At 26.7% G+C, this 22,740-nt stretch overlaps 1 protein-coding gene across 1 annotated transcript in view; it reads left to right on the plus strand.

The window, feature by feature from the left end:
• The first annotated feature begins 6,491 nt into the window (after nt 1–6,491).
• Nucleotides 6,492–22,740, plus strand: part of LOC136082058 (uncharacterized) — a 31,243-nt gene continuing 14,994 nt past the window's right edge. Inside the window, exon 1 of the mRNA XM_065800635.1 lies at nt 6,492–6,588. The gene's annotated coding sequence lies outside the window, so the exon portion shown is untranslated. The remainder of the gene's footprint in view (nt 6,589–22,740) is intronic.

Here is a 22,740-nt window from a genome sequence, read left to right on the forward strand (position 1 = left end):
TTGAAAGAAATGATCAAAACACTTTTGATAAACATGATCTTGACAAAAACTTTATTGATAACTTTTCATTAATGAATATGGAAACACCTTACATGTTTCCAAATGAAATAAATAAGTATATAAAAGATGTTAAACCTTATGAGAGCCTTTCTCTTGTTCATCCTAATATTAGAAATGCTAAAGCCGATTTTGAAAACTTTAAAATATTCTTAGAGGAAAGCAATTTTATTTTTAATATTATTTGTTTAAGCAAAACATGGTTAACTGATGACGAATTTAACGAAAGCACGCTTTTTCAATTAAATAACTTTGAAGGAATGTAATTGCAGAGGAAATCGAAAAAAGAGGCGGGGGTGTTGAAATTTACATCAAAAATAGTTTGCGGTATAAATTACCAAAGGACCTATGCATATCTGATTATGACAGGGAATTTTTTTCTATTAAAGTCAATAGCAATGACTCTGAAAATACTATAATATCATGCTTTTGTAAACCGCCACAAACATCAACAAAAATATTCTCAAATCATCTTCAAAATATTATTTTGAAAAGCTTCCAAGATAAAAAAAGTTTATTTATCTTAGGAGATTTTATTCTTAATGCTCTAAATTATGAAAATAATAAAAAAACACAATAATTTGTTTCGATTTGGTGTAATTCTTCTTATAAATAAACCAACGCGAGTTACAAAAAATTTGGCAACACTAATAGATAATATACTAACAAATTCTTTATTTAAAATCTCCTTAAAGAAAGGAGTAATTAAAACATTTATATCGGATCACTTTCCGATATTTATTTCAATAAATACCTCAAATAAAGTTAAAATATCTAAATAAAAAAAACTATACCAAGGCTCCATTTTTCTTTGGATAGCCAGGTTAACTATAAAAGTGATTTTGCCAATATTGAATGGTCAAATTTAGAATCCTCAGATGATACCAATTTAATGCGTTATACGTTTATAGATATTTTTTTTTTCTTTGTGATAAACACTTCGCCAAAATAGTAAAAAGAATTAAATTTAAATACATAAATTCACCATGGTTGAGTAAAGGTCTTAAAAAGTTATGTAAGCGGAAACAACGATTAGACATAAAGTACCTTAAAAAAAAAAACAAAACAAAACCGGAATACAAGAATTATGCAAGTCTCTTTGAGAAAAATAAAAAAATCGCTAAAGCAAGTTTTACTAATAAACTACTTGAAAAGTGTCAAACAGGTTCTAGGAAAACATGGCAGTTTCTAAATGAAATTATTGGTGAACCAAACACTAACAAACCGTGCTTTCTTAAAACTATAAAAATCAACCACAAAACACTTGATGATGAAAACGTTATGGCAAATGAGTTTAACAACTTTTTGGTTAATATAGGATCTAAACTTGCATTCCAAATTCCTTGTGTGAATAAATCTTTTGATAAATAATTAGATCGTAATAAAAATGAATTGAATAAAGATAAACTAACCATGTTAGAAATTGACAATACATTTTAAAGTCTAAAAAGAAACAAAGCAACCGAAATTGACGATATTAATAGCAACATAATAGTTAAATGCCAAAACGAGGTTAAAGTTCCTTTATTCAAAATATTTAAACACTCCTTAAAGGAAGATAATTTTCCTGAAAAACTGCAAATTGTGAAAGTAAAACCTATTTATAAATCAGGAAATACAAGTGAAATAAGCAATTACAGACCAATATAAATACTTTGTACATTCTCTAAGTTAGTTAAGAGAATTATGCACAACAGAGTATATACTTTTTTAAAAGAAAATAAATTTATTTACTCCAAGCAGTTCGGTTTTTGAAAAAATACATTAACTGAACACGCAATCCTTTACCTAGTTGATGAAATAAAAAATTTTTTTACAAACGGAGAAGTTACATTAGGTGTATTCATAAATCACTCTATGGCTAGGGTGGTTATTAATTTTTTTCAAAAAAAAGTGAAAATTTGCTAAAATTACGGGATTTTTGCCAAAAAACGGGACATTTGCTAAAAAAAAGTTTTGTAAGTATATTGAAGCAAAAATTAGTTTTTAATTTATTTTTGGAAATGGTTTAAACTTGGTAGTTATTTTTTTAAAAAATTGTTAAACATTTTCTGATATAATTTATTTCCTAATGAATGACAAAAGTGCATTTAAGTAAAAAAAATTGAGATTGCATAACCTTATAGTACTGCAAAAAAAAATTTTTTTTGTTTAATTAAACTTAAAATTAAATTAATGGCTGAGAAATTTAGTAATAACTATGAGACTTTTTTAAAATAAGTCAAGTTTTAAAAATAAATTTACTTTAATTTTGAATAACCTACTTTTGAAAGGAAAGCAACATTATCCTTAATTTGATTATAAAATTGTAAGCATTTTAAGTTAGAATTGTATTTAATAGCTGTCAATGAATCAATTGTCTCAATAGTTGATTTTTGTTTTCACCTTAGATCTGAATAGTTATCGGAAACAATCTCTCAACTTCTGCTGATGAGCCAGCCAAACAAAATGCAAACTCTGCTAATTTTCTAAATTTGTTAAAAGTGTTGAACTTTCTCTAAAATATATGAAAATCTTAACCCAAATGCTTTCTGCTGAATGTTCTAAGTTTGATCAGTTTGATAAATTTTGTATAACATGATCACGCATTCAGCCATATTCATCAAATAGTAAATCAACATTAATAATTGAAGTTCTCTCCATATCTTTTCTTACATTTTGAGTTTATAATTCGACATAATTCCAATCAGGATATTTATTCATTATCATCCATATAATAACTTGCTAACCGCCTATTAAATTTTCCCAATAGCTGAATATAGGTGATTACAGTTTCATAAAAATCATTCACTTTGATCATTACTTGATTTTTCGTAGATTTACTAAGCTTTTGAAGTTCAGGTTTGGAATTAGTAGGTAGAAATCTAAATGCTTTTCTATTTATTAATTTTCCTTTCTATATTTTCATTTGATATGCTGCTTCAAAACTTGTTGTAGATAATGATTCAATAAGTTTTATTGAATCATTGAAATCTTTAAGCTGATTTGCAACAAATATCATCCAAAATTTATTTTCGCTGTTGTCAAAAAAAGATTTGATAACTGGTGGACAATTTATTTTACGTTAACGATGGAAAGTAATTCTTCAAAGAATTGTAAAACTCAATTAAACAAAAAATTGCTGGTTGACGTGTTAAAAAGCGTGTGCTTGAATGGTTTAACAAAGGTTTATAATATGAATCAACTTTATCACAAAGCTGTTTGAATTTTTCTGTTCTCACAATGTAAATATTAAAATGTTTATAAATTTTAACAACAATTGCTTCAATATCAATATCAAGCGTATCACGTCCTGCATTTGAATAATTATGGGCTATATGAGCCAAAAATCCGTTTTCACAATTTCTCTTTTTAAATCGTTTTGAAGCTTACGCCAGACATTATTGAAACCATTACGATTGACTCCAACAAAATTCAAATTTGTGTTGCCAGCAGTGAATGCAATCACTTTTTCCTTTAAATTTTGTTTTTCAATTATTTCTAAAATTAAATTAGAAATTGTTGTTGACTGTTCATTTAGAACTGTTTGGAGTGAAATTTTTTTGTCAAATCCAATGACTGGATTAAAGAATCTTGCAAATACAGGCAACATTTTGATGCTCTTATGGTTGGAAGAATCTGTTACGAGAGCTATAAAATTAGCCTTTTCTAGTTCACTTTTTGTTGTCACATCAATAAACGGTGCAATTACTTGTGTTATGACAGCAGCTGTTTTAGTTTTTCCAAGTGTGAACTTTTTTTCAAACAAATTTTGTACTAATACTGAAGTACAATCATTAAAACAAAATGACAAATAATGCTTAGCAGTATGATACGGAAATGTTGCTTCCTTAGCAGCAATTTCAAGATCATTATTTGATGCATTTATTTTTTGGAAAAACTCATTTACTTTCTGATGATCTCATTTACTGTGTGATGGTCCAGCAGCAATTGACGACTTATGCTTTTTAGCATTAATAAGCTGAACAATATCACTTCAACCTCCAAATTCAACTGAAAATTCTGTTGAACATAAATTGCAATACACTTTACTGTCGTTTTTGACCACTTTTTTAATAAATTCAAATTCAGTTGCAAATTTGTCACTCCATTGAGTTTATTGTTTCTTTTTCTCAGATATGATGCTATAAGAAAGTCAAATTACTAATTAAAAAATCTTAACTGTATATATTTTACTTGCTATCTTATTTAATACAACTAGTTTAATATATTTATCTTATTTTGGAATGAAAAATATAAATTTAAATATGAAAATAAAAATATTCTTGTCACTTTAAAAAACTTTCAACACAGGTTAAAATAATACGAGGAAAATTGAAATTTGAAAGAAATTCGACGGCATCATAAATTGCAAACTTGTTTTTAAAAGAAACGTAAAAATTTTCATTAAAAAGTAAAAAGTGAAGATTGTACTAAATAATTCAAAAATGCGGGTCAAATAAGGTCAAATAAAGGACACGAGACATTTTGTAAAAATAGGGGACTGTCTCGGCTAAATACTCGCAGTATGCCGTCCTACTTACGGCTTTTGATACAGTCGACCGCAAAATATCTTTATCAAAGGTTAACATGTATTGCATAAGGAGTGGAACAAACAAATGGATGAAAGCTGCTTAGATAAACGTGTGCAATCTATATACTATGGAAATAATAAACTCTGTAATCCTTCTATATTAAAGTCTGGTGCTCCTCATGGTTCAATACTTGGGCCTTTGTTTTTTTAATCTATGTTAACAATCTCAATCAGGCATCAAAAAGAATTTCAACTATAATGTTTGCTGATGAACTTCTTTATCTCCGTAAAATTTTAAACAAACTATGCATAGAAATGAATCAAGAATTAGAAGAATTTTCTGGATGGTTTATGGCAAATAAACTTTCTATTAACTCAAGTAAAACGAAGTTTTTTCTATTTCACCCTTCTTATATATAAAAAAAAAAAGTAGAATCTTCTCTTACAAAAATGTTTTTGAAAATAGAGAAATAAGTAGAGATAATGTTACTAAATTTTTAGGTATTTTTATTGAAGAAAATCTAAATTGTAATAAACGTATCGCCTATTTAGGTAGTAAAAAATCTAAAAGTATCGGAATAATATACCGATCACGCCAATTATTGAAAAAGCCGCTTCTCAAACAAATCTACTATAGCTTTGCTTAAAGTTATTTAAATTACGGTAATACAGCATTGGGAAGTACCTTTAAAAGCAAACTAGAACCTCTCTATCGTAAACATAAGCATGCCACACGAGTAATTAATTTTTGAAATAAAAATGAACACACAAAGAACTGATGTCTTTACTAACATTGTTTGAACTAAATATACGTAATGTTCTAAGTCTTATGTATAATAGCAAAATGCAAAAAACACCTTCAATTTTCTATGCTCTTTATAAACAAAAGCCAGAATATAAATACCTGTTGCGCACAAATAGTACACTTTTAAAACCTTTATGCAAAACTAAACTAAAGCAATTTAAAATTACTTATTGTGCACCTCATATCTGGAATGAGTTTTTATTACTTAATCAAAATATTATTGACTTTGAAAATTAAAATGGTTTATAAAAACCATTAAAAAGAGTATTTTAAAATATATATATTTACTTACTGATTTTTTCTAAATTTGTTCACTGCTAGTTTCCTACATAAACCCATATTTTTTAATTTACTTAAATATATTTTTTAAACATTGCGTTAGCAATAAACGTGGTAATACTAAGAAAAAGTAACAATATATGTTTGTATAATTGTTATCTTTTATTTTAATACAATTCTAATGTAACAATTTAACATAAAAATTTTGTAACTATTTTCATTCACATATATACATATTTATATATATATATATATATATATATATATATATATATATATATATATATATATATATATATATATATATATATATATATATATATATATATATATATATATATATATATATATATATATATATATATAGGTATGACAATGTAAAGCGGTTCTTGATGATTAGACCTTTTGATCTTCTGCAAGTGTCGTGCGTTCTTTTTACAGTTCGTATTACCGAAGTTTTTTTATTATTTGTTGTTGTTGTTTGTGTTTGTGATATTTTATATTTGTATGTATATTCAATCTTAAGGAATCTTTATTATGTAATCACGAAAATGTATACTAAGGAACAAAATTAAATTAAAAAAAAAAAAAGGAAAAACTTACAGTCTTTTTGACTACCATTTTTACATCATATAGCAAATTTTCAGCAATTTTGAATTATTACTTAAAAAAATTAATTTGGCATAATTTTAAGTTATTCATGATTACCGTGCGTTCGTAAAAAACGAGTCTTCTAATTTATGTTCTTTGATGTAATCTTAATATATGATGCAACTTTTTTTTAAAATTCCTTAATTCTTAACTACACATTTTTTTTAATGTTTTACGATATTTTGATAAAAAGCGATGTATGACCGTCTATTGTTTTCCAAAACATTTAAAAAACGCGTAATCCTTCCTCATGTTTTTGCTTTACATCGTACTTCGAGTTAATGTAAGTGAAAAAAATATGGAATTATTATTTTGATTTTGTTTTTATGATTATAACGAAGCGTTTTTCATCATAGGGTTACTATAAAGAATAGTTACTTTTTCCATTATCAAATGATATTTTTAAACGAACTTTTTTTTAAACGAATCTTTTTTATAAGAGTATTTGAAAGCGCTGAATTTTTTATATAGAAAAGGGTGTGAAAATAAACGTTTAATTTAGGCAAAAAAAATTTTTTTGGTTTGTAAATATTTTTTTTGGTTTGTATGATTAGCTATATTCGTTGAGTGTATACATTCAAGTCGTTTTTTTCGTTAAAACAATTGACTTGTATTTTTTTATTTACCTAAAGTAAATCGCTAATAAATAAAGGCGCGAAAACGAAAGTTGCCTCTTATGCAAAACCTAACTATTTTTTTAATTTCTTCTTAGTGATCTATTTTTAAAGAAAAAATGCAATTCATATAATCATACGTTTTCTTTGTTATATTTTATTTTCAAATTCTTTTACTTAAAACTAGGATATCGGTAGTATATTTTTATAAATGTCATTTAAAGATAAAGAGTTAACCTAAACCCTAGACCTGAGAGGCTGTTTTTTTCCAGCAACATTTGCCTTTCTTGCAAAAGCTAAAGATAGAGATTCATGATGTTCAGTGGCTAGTTCTTTATCTTGTCCCCTTTGCTTTGCTCTCTAAGAAAAGTCTATAGTTTATAAAGCCTTCCAGAACTTTAGTGGCTATTTTATTGTCGTGAGATTTCTTTGAAGTCAATGATACTCTGTTTGACAAATGTTTCGTAACTTCGACCAAATAATTTTACTTATTTCTTCACCTTTGAAATAAATACAACTAATCAAACTTTACTTTATTTAAGTTTTCATTGCGAATTTCTTCAGTACTTTTAATTTCCATTAGTAAATTCTTTAATAATTGTAATTTATCCACTCCTAGCTTTTGTATATTTGGGATAAGACCTAATCTTTTGATTGTTATTGTTTTTAAGAACAATTAACATAACAAAATCTTTAGTATAATAAAAACGTTTTTAACTTCTTTATATATTTTTTTACTTTGCTCTGTCTAAAGTTTTATGTTATTATTGCTTCAAAAATTATGACGTTAGATTATCTGTATTAATATTATATTATTAGGTTTCTTTTATTATACAGGAAATACTAAAGTTGTTAAATTAAGTTTTTTTTAAACATGTTGTACTTATCAAATAATACTTTATACTTCAAAATTGACCTAAACAAAGTTTTCACTTGTTTCAATATAACAAAAGTACTTTAAAAAATGGCAGAAAGAATGATTTTTATGCCTTCATTATCATTTGCATTTCTTCAACCCATTCCGAAACCGCAGGATAACGCAGTAATTTCTTAATATTCCAAATGTTGAAATGTTAACTGAAAAAAATATACATTCTTGGAATCCGGTGGAACATTGGTTCAGCTGATATGCAATTTAAGTTAATAAAGAATACGATTATTTGCCAGTTCATTAAATAAGTTCTTAAAACTTAAGCAAAAAGTTTGGATTTTCTTTTATAATTTAATATATTTAAAACATAAAGAATCTACGGATTGTATAAAAAATAAATATAAACTTTTATTTAAATTAAAAGTTCCTGATTTTAGTTAAATAAATCTTCACCTATTTCAAATTTCTTTAGAAAAATTGGCAAGATTTTTCACTTCTTTTAACTATAAAATAGAAAATAAATGTTTTATAAAAACTATTTTTATTTTTGAAATTGAAAACAAATTAAAAAGCACTGTAATTAAAAAAAAAAAAGGCACTAATTTGATATTATTAAAAAAAGGGCATTTAGTTATTACAATGTGTGAGGAGTTTAGTGACATTTTTTTTGTTTTGAATCACTAAAAATGCTTTACATTATTGTTCAAGTACCCAGGTTTTTCCCCACTAGAGTTTTAGTTCTTTTTCTGCGATCATCAACGGCAACCCTAAAATTTTTCTTCGGAAACAATTTTGATAACTTTTTGTTAAAACGATTTATTGAAACTAATAAAAGGACTTAATTCAAAAACTTTTATAAATTCTCACCACTACATATTAGTTACAACCTTTTTACATCATAATAGAAGCAAAATATAGTTTCGTTAAAATGATTTTATTTAACGAAATACCGCTAAAATATATCAAACAAAAGTAGGAGAAAAAATTATACTCAGTTAAAAAAAAAAAGTAATAAAAAAAAAAAAAGATTAAGCAAAATAGTTTTGAATTCAGGAAGCATTAATTGAATATGAATTTCTTGTTAATAGATTATATTACTTTAGGGAACTCGAAGATGACTGAATAAGTCTTATCATCGAGAACCTTGGGTTAATATGCAAAATACGCATAAACATTGTAATTCTTATTTCTAAATACTTTAAATAATATTGGGATAAATTTTGTTATATTAATTCTAGTTGTATTCTTATTTCTGTGTATAGATATATATATATATATATATATATATATATATATATATATATATATATATATATATATATATATATATATATATATATAAATGTATATAAACTGTATATAGATATATATATATATATATAAATGTATATAAACATAAATATTTATATATATATATATATATATATATATATATATATATATATATATATATATATATATATATATATATATTAGGGTCCTGCGAATCACCTTTTATGGTATCGAATCGAATCCGAATCGAATTAGGCGTTGATTTACAAATTGAGTTGAATCTCAAATCAAATCATCATTTTGAGGATATCTATGTTTTAGTTAAACTTAGATTTCCTCAAAATACTTATTGGAATCGTGATTCAATTCGATTGCAAATCAAGTGCTGCTTCGAATTGTAATTCGATTCGAAACTAAAAATAGTGATTCGCAGGGCCCTAATATGTATATATATATATATATATATATATATATATATATATATATATATATATATATATATATATATATATATATATATATATATATATATATATATGTCATTTATATATATATATATATATAAACCTGACTTTTCTCTCGCTGTTGATTATTTTAGTTCAAATTTTGATTTATCATGTGAACTAGAACAGTTCTATGTAATTATTTATATTAAGAACAAGATTTTTAAATTTTGATTTTAAAGAAAATATATTGTCAGTAAGAGTAATTAAGATGTATTTCAGAATTAATTTGTTATGTAAATTGGGGCCGCCATAAAAGACAGAGAATTAAGAAAATATTTTTTCGGTGTACGATAAAGTTATCAGTTGCTGTTGTTTTAAACTTATTGATTTTTGAATGAAAAAAGTATTTTGTAAATCGTGAAGGAACTTATCATATAATAAAAGGAACTAATCATATAATAAAAACATTTTTTATTTTAGCATAAATAGTAGTATAGCGTAGTCGTTATTTTGATAAGTGTTCAGCTTTCATTTCTTTTAACAGAGATTTAGTATGTGAATGTTTGTTTTCATGATATATTGTTCAATAAGTATGAGTCTGCCATTGATAAAGAGACATTAACTTTATCTTGTGTGTGCTTCTTAAAACAATATTAACTTAAGTAAGATAACTATGTACAAACGAATAGTAAAAACTTTTTAAGTTTTTTGAGATAAAAACGGTCTAGCTTTAAAATGCAAAGCAAGATTTTTTAAAATTTGAGTGTTGATGGCCTTTATGTGGGCCATCAATGAAACATTTTTGTCTGTAACCACTCCAAGAAATACAATTGTGTAGATTCTTTTATTATTGTTGAAACAGATACTTAGAGTGGGAAGAATTGATGGCAGTGCCTTTTTTTGTTTCTTTGAGTGAAACAAAATATATTTAGTTTCTTGAACATTTATTGATAAATTATTAGCACTGAACCGTGTTATTAGTTTCTAGAAACTCAAGGTTGACTTCGTAAAAATGGTCATCGATAGAGGAAGATGAATAATACAGATTTTTACCCTCTGCAAACATTATGCAATAAAAATTTGTAGAGGCTTTAGGAAGGTCACTAATGTTTATAAGGAATAGCAAGGGGGAAAAAACTGAGCCCTGTGGAACAATACATTTCACTATTTTATAAGGGATTTTTTTACTATTCTGTAAGATATACTGAGCTAAAAAGTATTATTTTGTGGTGTTAGGGTTAAAACAACAATTGCATCAATAATATTTTTCACCTTTAGTGAGGTAACGTAGTGTTTCATTTACGGATGCGCAATATTTTCATGCAACAGTACATCTGAAAAACATCATAAAATGTTCAATATGCACGCTGTGTTTGTTTATAGTAAGGACTAGGTACCGCATCATTCCAAAGCAGCTACAATAGCCAAATACAAACCGCTTGTTAGACTGCAAGAAACAAAAAAAAATACTTGTTTATTCGTATGACCAAAACCAAAACGAGTGTCTTATTGCTGTAAGTGGAGAGAAAACTTATATTACAAGTACGAACAATTATTAGTCACTATTGAAAGCAAAAGTGTTTCATGCATAAGTAAATCCAAAACAGGTGACAGGTTCTTGTCCTTTGTGTATTGTAAAACCTGCAGATTTGAAAAGCTTTTTGAAATGATGCTTGGTGAACACTGACAAAGTTCTCTAGAATAAGATTTTTACAGGACACTAACGGAGATTTAATCAATTATCGATACAGATCATCTTGAAAATGACTGCAACTGCTAAAACAAAGATGATGGGACGCGTGTTTATCAAAAATTTTATGTAGTGGGGTGGACTTTGTGCAGCAGCAATAGGCATTAAATAATAATAATTTTCTCTACATAACAATGCTGAATTTAAAATCAAAAGTAGTTGTAGTATTAGTAGAAATAGTAGTTGAAGTGGTAGTAGTAGTAGTCGTAGTAATAGGAGCAGTAGTAGTAGTAGCAGTAGTAGTAGTAGTAGTAGTAGTAGTAGTAGTAGTAGTAGTAGTAGTAGTAGTAGTAGTAGTAGTAGTAGTAGTAGTAGTAGTAGTAGTAGTAGTAGTAGTAGTAGTAGTAGTAGTAGTAGTAGTAGTAGTAGTAGTAGTAGTAGTAGTAGTAGTAGTAGTAGTAGTAGTAGTAGTAGTAGTAGTAGTAGTAGTAGCTCACATTCGTGTGCTTTGGCGTGGAGCTGAAGGCAGCCCTTAAACCCGAGGTTCATCTTTTTTTCAAAAGAAAGTATAAAATATTATATACAAAATTATGTATACAAGTATGTTATGACGTGTCATTTACGGTTACAAAATTTAAAAAATGTACATTTGTTAAGTATGCGGGTGGTATATAGAACGATTATATATAATACATATTTATAATACAATTGCTGATTGAATCCGAAAAAAACGGGTCCTTGTAAGTCTATTCAAAATCAAACTTCTCTATACTTTTTGCTTGCATATCCTAGCTTTCCGGATCCGTATTATAGGGGTCTTCACCAAGCTTACCATTTCTATCCATTTCTATACTCTATATTCTCATATTTCTATACTCCACAATGATTCTTTCTATACTTATTCCTTATTTACTTCAATATTTTTTTGGGTCGCAGGAAAAAATCGCCCAGAAAAAATCCCTAGATTTTTTCCTGCCCATAAAATTTTTACAGCCCATAAAATAAACGGTATAATAATATAATAGTTGTTTAGAATATAAATGTTTTATACATACGTATTATAATAAAAGCGGAACATTAGTCTTTTATTTTTCATAAACCGACTGCCAAATGAATAGAACATGCAAAGAGTATACATACATTGACTAACAAATAGGTAGAACATGCTAGGAGTGTACAAACATCGAATCACAATAGGTAGAATATGCAAAGAGTGCCACTACATTGGCTGAAGATTTTAGTTTTGCAGGCAATCTATCAATTTCAAATCATTGTTGTTTTTTTAAATAATTTTTTAGCGGGGGATTTTTTTCGCAGATATTTTTTTTCAGGGGGTGGGGGTGGGGGGGTTAAAAGAGAATACTATCCGCGGGGATTTTTTCCTGATGGATTTTTTAATAGAACAATTTTTTTATAAAATAATTTATTCTGAAAGAAAACCTTAAGAGTAAATAATATTAACATTCGCACCTTTTTTCAAACGAAGAACTTATAGAAAATTTAGAATTAGGTTTGTTTATCTTCTCAATGCATTTTGTTAGCTCAGTGTTTAGTTAAATGTTATCAGTGTTGTTTTGGGGAGTTTAAGACCTACCCTTAGCTTAATAAACTTTGAAACGCTATACAAATGGAACTGAGAAAATCTATGACCATTTAAACATAATCATAAAAAACTAAAGACGCGGCCTAAACTATTAAAAGCTTATCTAAATGTAAAGCCAAAGAAATTTTGCGCATTGACGTCAGTTTGTGGAAAAGTAAACTTTTATGCGTCAAGTTTCTTTTTGCATTTATCCTATATTTTTTGATTAATTTTAATTATGTTGCATAGAAATGTACAAGAAAATGTAAAACTGGTACAGATATATCATTTCACGGAGAAGAGTATGTATTTTATTAAAATAATAATATATATCCCATAAAAATGCATTGCATTTATTTTTAATTAAAGGAGTTTTCCTAAAAATTTTAAACAAAATCTTATTTCTAGTTTGTTTTTATAGTTTATTACCAAAAAGTGACGTCACATACGCCAAAAGTTTGAAGCTTCAACGGTTTACGAAAAAATTTTAATGGTCTTAGAAGCAGATAACTTAATTTTAGCAATGATTAAGACTTTTTTAAAAATCTTTTCGCTTATTAAAGTGTATAATATCGTTACATATGTTTGTATATTATCACTATAAAATTTCAAAGGTATTTTATAATATAAATTAATTTTAAAAAATTAAAAACGAAAAGTCACCAGTGGAAGGACTCGAACCACCGCTTTTAAGTTTCGAAGTGATGCGCGTTATCCACTCGGCTATGCTAGCACGTTGATTCACGTAAATTTTTAAAACTATACAGTGATTTTTTTTAATGGAAATCAATGCTATAAATCTAAATTAAAGAGATGTTGCCGCAATGCAATTTTTAAGTGAAACTCAAGCTGAAAAACTTGATAAATTTTTCAGTATGTTTCATCATTTTTTAATTTGAAGTTTACGTACGTTAGATATTTGCATATACATGCGTTCACTTTTTCTTACAAAAAAGTGCTGAGATTCTTTTCCGCCACTACCTCGTTTGCAATGGCTGCCAAGGGTTCGGAGTCAAACACGCTAGAAAGGATACCACTAATTCTATTTAGTTCGGCAATAATATGTAGAGAAGCAAACTTTTTAAAAGTCTTTTTTGCTTAAAATGTCATAATTTTTAATTAACTTTGCGTCTAAATTGAAAAAAACTATAAAATGTATTTGGGCTGTATTTAAACCCGTGGAAACTTTAGGATATTGATACTAAGGATAACGCTCTTGAGCTAGAAGTTATGCAAATGTTACTGCACAAAAAATCACTTTATATATCTTTCATAACAAATGCAACACTTTTCAAGTGGGTTACTTGAATTTTTAGCATAGCATATGTAAATCAAATAATATAAAAATAAAAAAAGTTTATTTAAGTGTAAAAAGCCCACTTACATAACGTTATACTTGCATGTCAAAAAGTGTAAACGTCAGTAAATAAACTAAATTATTTTTACTGCCATAGCTTCATTATTATTTGCTACATTTATGTTAGCTTTCTGTTGTGGCACATTAACCATTGCAAACAAATTCTGAAAATAAAGCATCAATGCTATTAAATCTATTTAATTGAACTACTTTTTTAAAGCTTTCAGAGTTAAGGTTAAGGGTCAGGGTTAGGGTTCATATGAAACTAGCTGTCATGACCAGTAAAATATGAGTCTTGGAAATCTATTCCGAACCGACCTTTTGTATTCTTAATTCTAACTTCAATATTTTTTAGTAGGAGCTAGAAAAACTAAACTTACACTTTATACTATAAAGCTATGAAAAAATACACTATCATTGGCACCACAATGAAAAATTCAAGACAGCAACAATAAACTGTTTTAAAATTATGCCAGACCAAATAGCTAAAGTCATTTCGTTAAAAGGAGGAATGACAAAATATTATTATTTTTTTATGACTTGCAATCAAAAAGAGTATTTGTTTCTTAAAATGTGTGTATATTGATTTTGAACTTTTAATTTTGCTAAAACATTTAAATCTTCAAATCTAGAAATATAGGTTTGGTACATTTTCCGTGCACCTTAAAAGCAAATAATACTTAGGCATCCCTTTAAGTCCTAAAAGTTGACATAAATAAAGAATATAATCCAAAAATAAATGCCAGAAAATATATAACTTCGTTTTTAGCAATTTCTACATTGCATTCATCTAATTAGGTTAAACAAAAAAAAAGAATTTTTTTTCACAAGCTGTGGAAAAAATTCTTTTTTTTTGTTAGTTAATGTTAGCGCTGCATGTTTTAATATAGTTTGCAACCAAGACAAACTGAAATATATTTTTTTTGACGTCAACGGTTTGCATAATACAATAACATAGGTATACTATATTTATAAATAGGATGTAATTTCAATAATATTCCTATTTAAATATTAGGATAACAAGGATTACTGTGTTAATAACACTTATTTTATGTCAAATTATCTTAAAAAGTGTTAAATAATCTATACTATAATTATAAAAATATTTTAATACATTCCCTTTTCTACCAAACCTATAACGCTATCATGTTCTTATCAACTTTTACTATTGCCTTTTTCAGCCTTTAAATTTATCATTTTTAACATTACTAATAAAAATGCACAAAAGCAGTTACAATATTTTTTTATAACGCAATTCCTTTTTCTTTATTTGCCATAATTTTATTAATTTAATTTTTTAGTTTCTTTACCCTGTTTGGCTTGGTGGCAAGCATTTAAATGGTGACAAAAAATTAACTTAAAAATTTAATTAGTTTAATGCTTAATGTTTGATGTGAATAATTATTGAGATGTATAGACTTGTAAGCAGTATAATATAATATGATCATTTGTTACCATTTAATTTATATTTCATAAACCACTTGAGATAAAGCTTATACTTTCATAATTAGTTTATTTTACAACGTAATGTTGTATTGCAATAGATTCAAAAAGCATTTATGTATGACTCTTTGATGAAACAAAGGAAAATTGTATTATACATAGATAATCTTAAATATTACAACTACTTCTAATAACATATTAAGTCATTGATAATTTTTCATGGAATACTTTTTTGTAGTAACACCACCATAGGATTGTCCATTTTAAGCCTGATTTTTGAAATTTTACCCATGGTTTTATACCAGTAATCTAAAAACGCTCAATACCAAAAGTTTTGAACTCAAGATGATTTTTACATCCCTTTTAAAATAATGGAAGTTAAAAAAACAGATTGAGCAAATGTTGTGCAGCATTTTTATTTACTATTTTTTATTGTTTCATAGTGAGATTCACATAGTTTAGTCAGTGAGGTTCACATAATTTAGAAAAATTATTGTATAGTCAGAAACAACTACGTACAACTTGATTAATTTTCAACTTTTTGAAGAACCCAACAAAAGATTTATTACTATAATGATAAGTTTACAACAATAGTAATAAAATAACGATAAGTATACAACTAATCATGTTACGAAAATGTTATTTTTTTGCTTGTTAAAAATTTATTTCAACTGATGCATTTGAGTTATATGATCTAATAAAACTTTTTTTGTTCTTTCCTCGAACCTGAGCAAGTTATTTTCTTTTCATTATTCTTTTTATTTAAAACGTTTGTCTTTGATATCTCCTACAAGCTTGAAACCTCGCTCTGCAATGTGGTTGACTCAAGAAAAAATGCATACGAATTTTTTTGCGGCGTTGCGGTCCGGGTATTTGCTTCATTACTTTGATGGGATTCTGGCTCTAACTCGATATAGTTATTTCTTGCATAACTCACGGAGTCGTTGAACAAGGAAAATACCGTGATTTGTATCCTAGGTCTCGTTTAATGAACTTTATATTTTCTTTTGCACTTTTAAGGTCAATTCATTTAGGCTTTATTGTTAAATTTAAAAAGGCGGTTTGGTAACTGGGGCAGCAGCGGTAATAGCATCTTGCAAAAAGCACGTTCCTAAGAAAAGGTAAATGTATTCAGATAGCTTTTCAACCTTTTTTGCTTCTTCATCATTAAGTATAAAATCTCTCAATAGTCCTCACAAGGAAAAGTTTTTCTATCCAAGTATTTTATTGCCAATTTCTTTAATTCAAAAGATTGTTAAAATAAAAAGATATTTAGACTATGCGGCCTGTCGCTCAATGCAAGTTTTTTTATTTTCTTGCTATGGTTATGAAGTTCTTCCTTAAAACTTTTAAACAGCTGATCTCTTGGTGGTATTTACGGACCACAAGTAGTATTTGATGTTATTTTTATAAAGAGCTTTATTTTTATAAAGAGCTCTGATGCCTACATTCAGGGTGGAAAGCAGACTGATAAGTTTCAATGCAAAAGATGTAGTATTTTGCTATACTTTTCTTATTTGTCTTCTGTTTTTGGGAAATTTTTTCAGAATCTTATATCATGTTACCAAACGGGCAATGTGATAAACGCAGTTTATTTGGTAGACTTTGTTGAAATACCAGCAGATAACATAAAGTTTTCAATGAAGCTGCTAAATAGAGTATTTGTAATAACTTTTGTTTCTTTTGTATAAAATCAGTTTTGCTCTCAAAAAGGTATTTATGCAATACAATTCTATTCATGATTAGTAAAAATAAAGAATAAGGATCTTTAAAAACATTTTTAATTAAACTGTTCCATCTTAAACTTATTAACTTTGCGGCATGCTTTTAAGAATTATTTTTACCTCATATGATTTAGAACTTAAAACACAAAGACTTTCTCAAAATCGATTTTACAGTAATAAATGAAATAACACAAAAGTTCAAGATTAGAATATTTTAATAGTATTGGAATCAGAGTAAAGTAAACTGATTTATGCTGAGCAATATCTGTGACATTTTAAAACAATAGTTACAAGTAGTCGAAAACTAATAAAGTTTTCTAGAAATATTCTATTTCTAAAATTTTCTAAAATTCTAATATTCTATTAAATATTTAGTGATAAGAATTTGTTTGGATAAATCCCACTAAGAAACAGTAAAAGCTAGTGCGTAAAAACGTTGCACAATACCCGTTACTTAAGCTTCCGATGATTATTTGCGAATCTAATAATTGTTCCACATTCAAGATTTTTGGTAGTCAGCAATTTCAGATTAAATGTAACCATTGGTAAAAACTCTGGTAAAAATTTTTTAAGAATTTTGATTTATTTAAAAAAGATTATTAAATAAATCAAACATTTCAAATTTCAACAACATTAATCAAATGTTGGCCCAACATAGTACGTTATTTGCATAAAACCAGTTTGTGGAATTGAAATAATACACCAAAAAAAAACAAAAAAAAACAATGGCTAAATCTTGACCTAACGAAATAAATTTTCCAATGTTAAAACTTACGTTGGACCAATCTAAGTATGCTGTCTGGGTAGTAAATAACATATATAAATTCTCCTTCGTCTTTAACTCCAGTTTATCCCAAATAAATAACCAGCAAAAATATGCAACCTTGCAATAATTAGAAATACTTTTGGTTGGGCTTAAATTAATATAAAACCTCATTTACGGAAAACCTTCAAAGAGTATTTTCTTTAAAGTACATAAATTGAGCAAAGATATCATACAAAATGCATAAAGGAATCATAAAAAAAATATTTACTGTTTGCTTAAGTACTTTCTTGTCTTATAACTTTTCTTCTAGAGTACCTAAATTTTCTACTGCTTTTAATTGCTATGACGCTTTGTCAGGCAAATTTTGTTGGCATATTTTTGGTACTCTTTCTAATGATCTCTAAAATTAAATTTGATGTGTTTTTTAGTTCACCAAGTTGTACTTCAATGCTTGCCAATCGTACCAATAATACCAGCATATCTTTAGGTGATACAAATTTATCTTAAAACAATAAAGTCAATAATATTCTTAAGAAACTATTCAACAAATTACTTAATTTCGGATTCTATGAAACATTCGGATTTTATGAAACATACGACATTTAGAATTTATGAAAGTAAATACAACAATCACTAAAAAGCAAACAAAATTAAAGATAAAGGGGCAAAATTTTAATAATAAAAGTATATACTTGTAATGGATTCATAATATTTTTATGAATTATGGAAATTGCTGGTGTGCATTTAATTTCTGGCACTGACACAAAACAAATCTCGTTAACGTTTGAAATACAGACTGCACTGTAAAACAAAAAAATTCATATTAAAACAATGTTTCTCCAATGCTTGTAAATAGTTTTTTTTAAATATTTTTTTTCTGAATATTAGAAATAACACAACTTCTAAAAATAATACCATCTTTAAAAATATTGTATTACCTTAGTCAATTAGCTAAATCTAAATAAATGTTTATATTATGAATAATAATGATCTATCGGCAACTGTGAAAACCTTAAACTTTAATTATTTTGTTTTTTTTCATAAAAGTTGATTTTAATCAGATTTCAGAGTTGGTGTAAGCTTTGAAATGTTAATTATTGCACAATAAATATGTAAGTCTTTCAAAATTTGCAAAAGTTAAAACTATGAATAAAGATTTTCAATTATCAGACAAAAAGACTTTTGAATTAAAACTTACCATTTAAAAATTTTTGTTCATTCAACTTCTCAGAGCAAACATTAAACTTCTGCAAATATTTTTGGAATTGCATGTAAATCCCAAATTTAAATAATTGTTTTTTTGTATTGTTATATGAAATTAAGGATAAATCATTACTAAAATAATCTTAAGAATTATCTACACCAAAATATACACAACTTTTTGTCTCAATCATTACTTTTCCTGTTTTCCTTTTTTGTCTCCAAAGAAGCAGTTTAGCTTTCTGCTAAGTTCAATCTTGCATTGCGATAAAAATCTATAAATCAATTCATTAATAATTAGTTTATAACTAAAGTTAATGTATATGCTTAAAGTTGTTAATTGTTGTAAGCAAACTAAAATTGATTAAAAACTAATAAAACCAAACATAACGTCCCCCTGCCTCAAAAAAACGGAACATACACAGGGTTGTTTAAATTTAAATTAATTGATTTAAATCAGTTGATTTAAATCATGATTTAAATTGGACAAATAAAAATCATGATTTAAATTGAGTTTTTTGATTTTAGTTATTTTTAATGAATATTTATTGATTTATTCTCATAATTGAATCAATTATTATAGACCGGTTAATGGTCTTATTATAAAATGTCTGTCAATATTAGAAAGCTCTGCATAAGTAGAATTTAGATTCTAGTAAAAACAATTCTTTTACACTGTGTAAATATGTTAGTAGATTGGTTTCACAATTAACAGAGAAAAAATTAGACAAAATAACATATTTAAAATGTAAAACATCAGCTTCTAACAATTACAATGCCACTGTAGTAGTCATATATAAAAAATAAATCTAATGACACTGTTAATGTACAATTTGCAATTATTATTTATACCTTTATGAACTAAAAATTAAACTACTATGAATAAATAAGAAAAATTTTTTTTTTTTAATACTTGATACTGTACGAAATTTCAAATATTTGATATAATTAATAAAGAAGACATTTAAATGTCTTCTTTATTAAATAAATCAAACATTTGAAACGTTAATGCAGAAATAAGTGTTGAAAAACAAACAACTGTAAAATCTTACACAAAAATAATTTTTTATAGCCTTTGTAATTACAAAATCTAATATTAAAGGCAATAATAAATTATCATTATAATACAATTATAATTTAGATTGTAGTTTAAAAGAATAAGCACTTCAAATGCTATTTAACATTTCATTATTTAAAAAACATAAAACATTAAGTCACAAGAACCTCTTGATGTTGACTTCTTATGAGGTGACCTTCAAATATTCTTATGAGAATAATAAGTATTGCCTATTTTGCTTATTTTATAACTTAAAAAAAATCAAAAATCAAAATTAAAACCTTTCTTTATTTTGTAAAACGTAACCATTTTTTAAAAATGTTATAAAACAAGTTTTAGAAATATACCAAAAAAATGATCCGCAACTACGTTGGCCGAATATTAGCTCAACAAAACTACTGCGTTATTGTAAGAACCAAGGGGGTTAATAAATTAGCGACGGTATCGCGTGACATATATATATATATATATGTATATATTTATATATATATATATATATATATATATATATATATATATATATATATATATATATATATATATATATATATATATATATATATATATATATATATACATATAATGGTTAAATTAAATTCGTAAAATTAAGTTGAATTAATAGTGACCATATAATGAAAATTACAACAAAAGTGCAATTAAATAATTTAACAAATGTTTTATAAAGATAAAAGAACCGGCAATGTTAAAAGGAACTAGATTTAAACTGTCACTTTTACATGGTTTATTTGAGATTTTCCGACTCTATGGACTTTCTTTGCGTATGAATATAAATTTATTGGAGGCCAAAGAAAAATTAAAAAATTAGCATGATTGAAACTATTACAACAGTTTTCAGCTGAATGAATATGTGCCTAAATGTGTGAGTTTTTATCCCGTTCTTGATGCTCGATTACTCGTACTTTCAAATGGCGAATAATTTCTCCAATGTAACAGGATTTACACCCTGTGCATTCAAATTTAAATATATATATACAGCAGTGGCCAAAAATTAAAGACCACTTATTTTTTTTTCAAAATTTATTTTTAACCTTAGTATAATTTTATTTTGGAAAAAGGTATCAAAAAAAAAAGTTTTTAGAAAGAATTTTTATTGTATTTTATATTTATTTTAAAAGAATTTATAATTTTTTTACAAAATAATGTTAAAAAATTAAAAACTGACTAGTATAAAATATAAATGGGAAAAAAGATTAGACAAAATTTTAAGACCTGTTTCAAAAATATTTCAAAAAGCAATAAAAAAAGAATTTAGAAACGTGTTGTTTCTCCATTTGTTTTCAAGCACTCTTGTACTCGCTCTGGCATTGAATTCATTAAAGTTTTGATTAATTCATCAGGCACATTATTTCAAATGATGAGAGATAGAAGATTTCAAATCTACCAAATTGTAAAGTTGTTCTTTACCAAGCTTGTGATCAAGCCACGACCATAAATTCTCTATTGGATTCAAGTCTGGACTATTGGTAGGCCATGAAAGCACTTGAATTTTATTAGAATGAACCAATGGCTAACAACACGCGCTTTATGACACGCCGCATTATCTTGCTGGAAAATAAATCCATTTTGCAACTGGCATAAATCAATGCTAGGAATAAACGAATTTTCCAAAATTTCGATTTACCTTTCTTTGTTGAGTCTACCATCGAATAAATGAAAAACGCCAACTGCACAGGCACTCATACAGGCTCAAATGCCTATTGAACCACTGCCTTGTTTTGTTCGTTTCAAAATGCATGATTCATTGAACCGTTCGCTTGGAAGTTTACGCAACATTACGCGACCTTTTCTGTTGTCTACCTCAATGTTTATTTCATCACTAAAGACCAGGCAGCTCCACTGATCTGTTGATCAATTTTTATGTAGTTTGCACCACTCTTTCCTGGCAAATTTTTGTTTTTTATTTAAGCGTGGTTTTTTTGCAGCAGCACGCCATAAATAATTTAAATTGTGGAGGACCCTTCGCACAGTTCTAGGGCTTGCTTTCAGACCACTTGACAGTGTCCATTCCGTAGACAAGTCTGCAGATGACGCTAGTCTGTTTTCTTTCATTAATCTCACTAACGAGCGAACATCACGGTCATTTGAAATTTTATTGCGTCCAGTCCTATGACGATCATTAATTGACCAGGTCTCTTTATATCGTTGAATTATGTTAATAATGTAAGAGTGAGACCTTCCGAGCTTTTCTGCTATTTGTCTGATGCTATAGCCTTCTTCTTTTAATACAAGAGCCGCGTATCTGTCTTTTTATTCGATCTTTGCACGCATTTTGCAATATTTTTATATCCTTATTGCAATTCAAAAAATAAGTGTTTATTTCATATCAAAACTCAGGTTTCGACATTTTATTTTATAGCCAGCGTATAGCAATAAACAATTAAGACAGTTAAAA

This window comes from Hydra vulgaris, chromosome 06 (assembly GCF_038396675.1).
Source record: "Hydra vulgaris chromosome 06, alternate assembly HydraT2T_AEP".
NCBI classification, from domain to species: Eukaryota; Metazoa; Cnidaria; class Hydrozoa; order Anthoathecata; family Hydridae; genus Hydra; species Hydra vulgaris.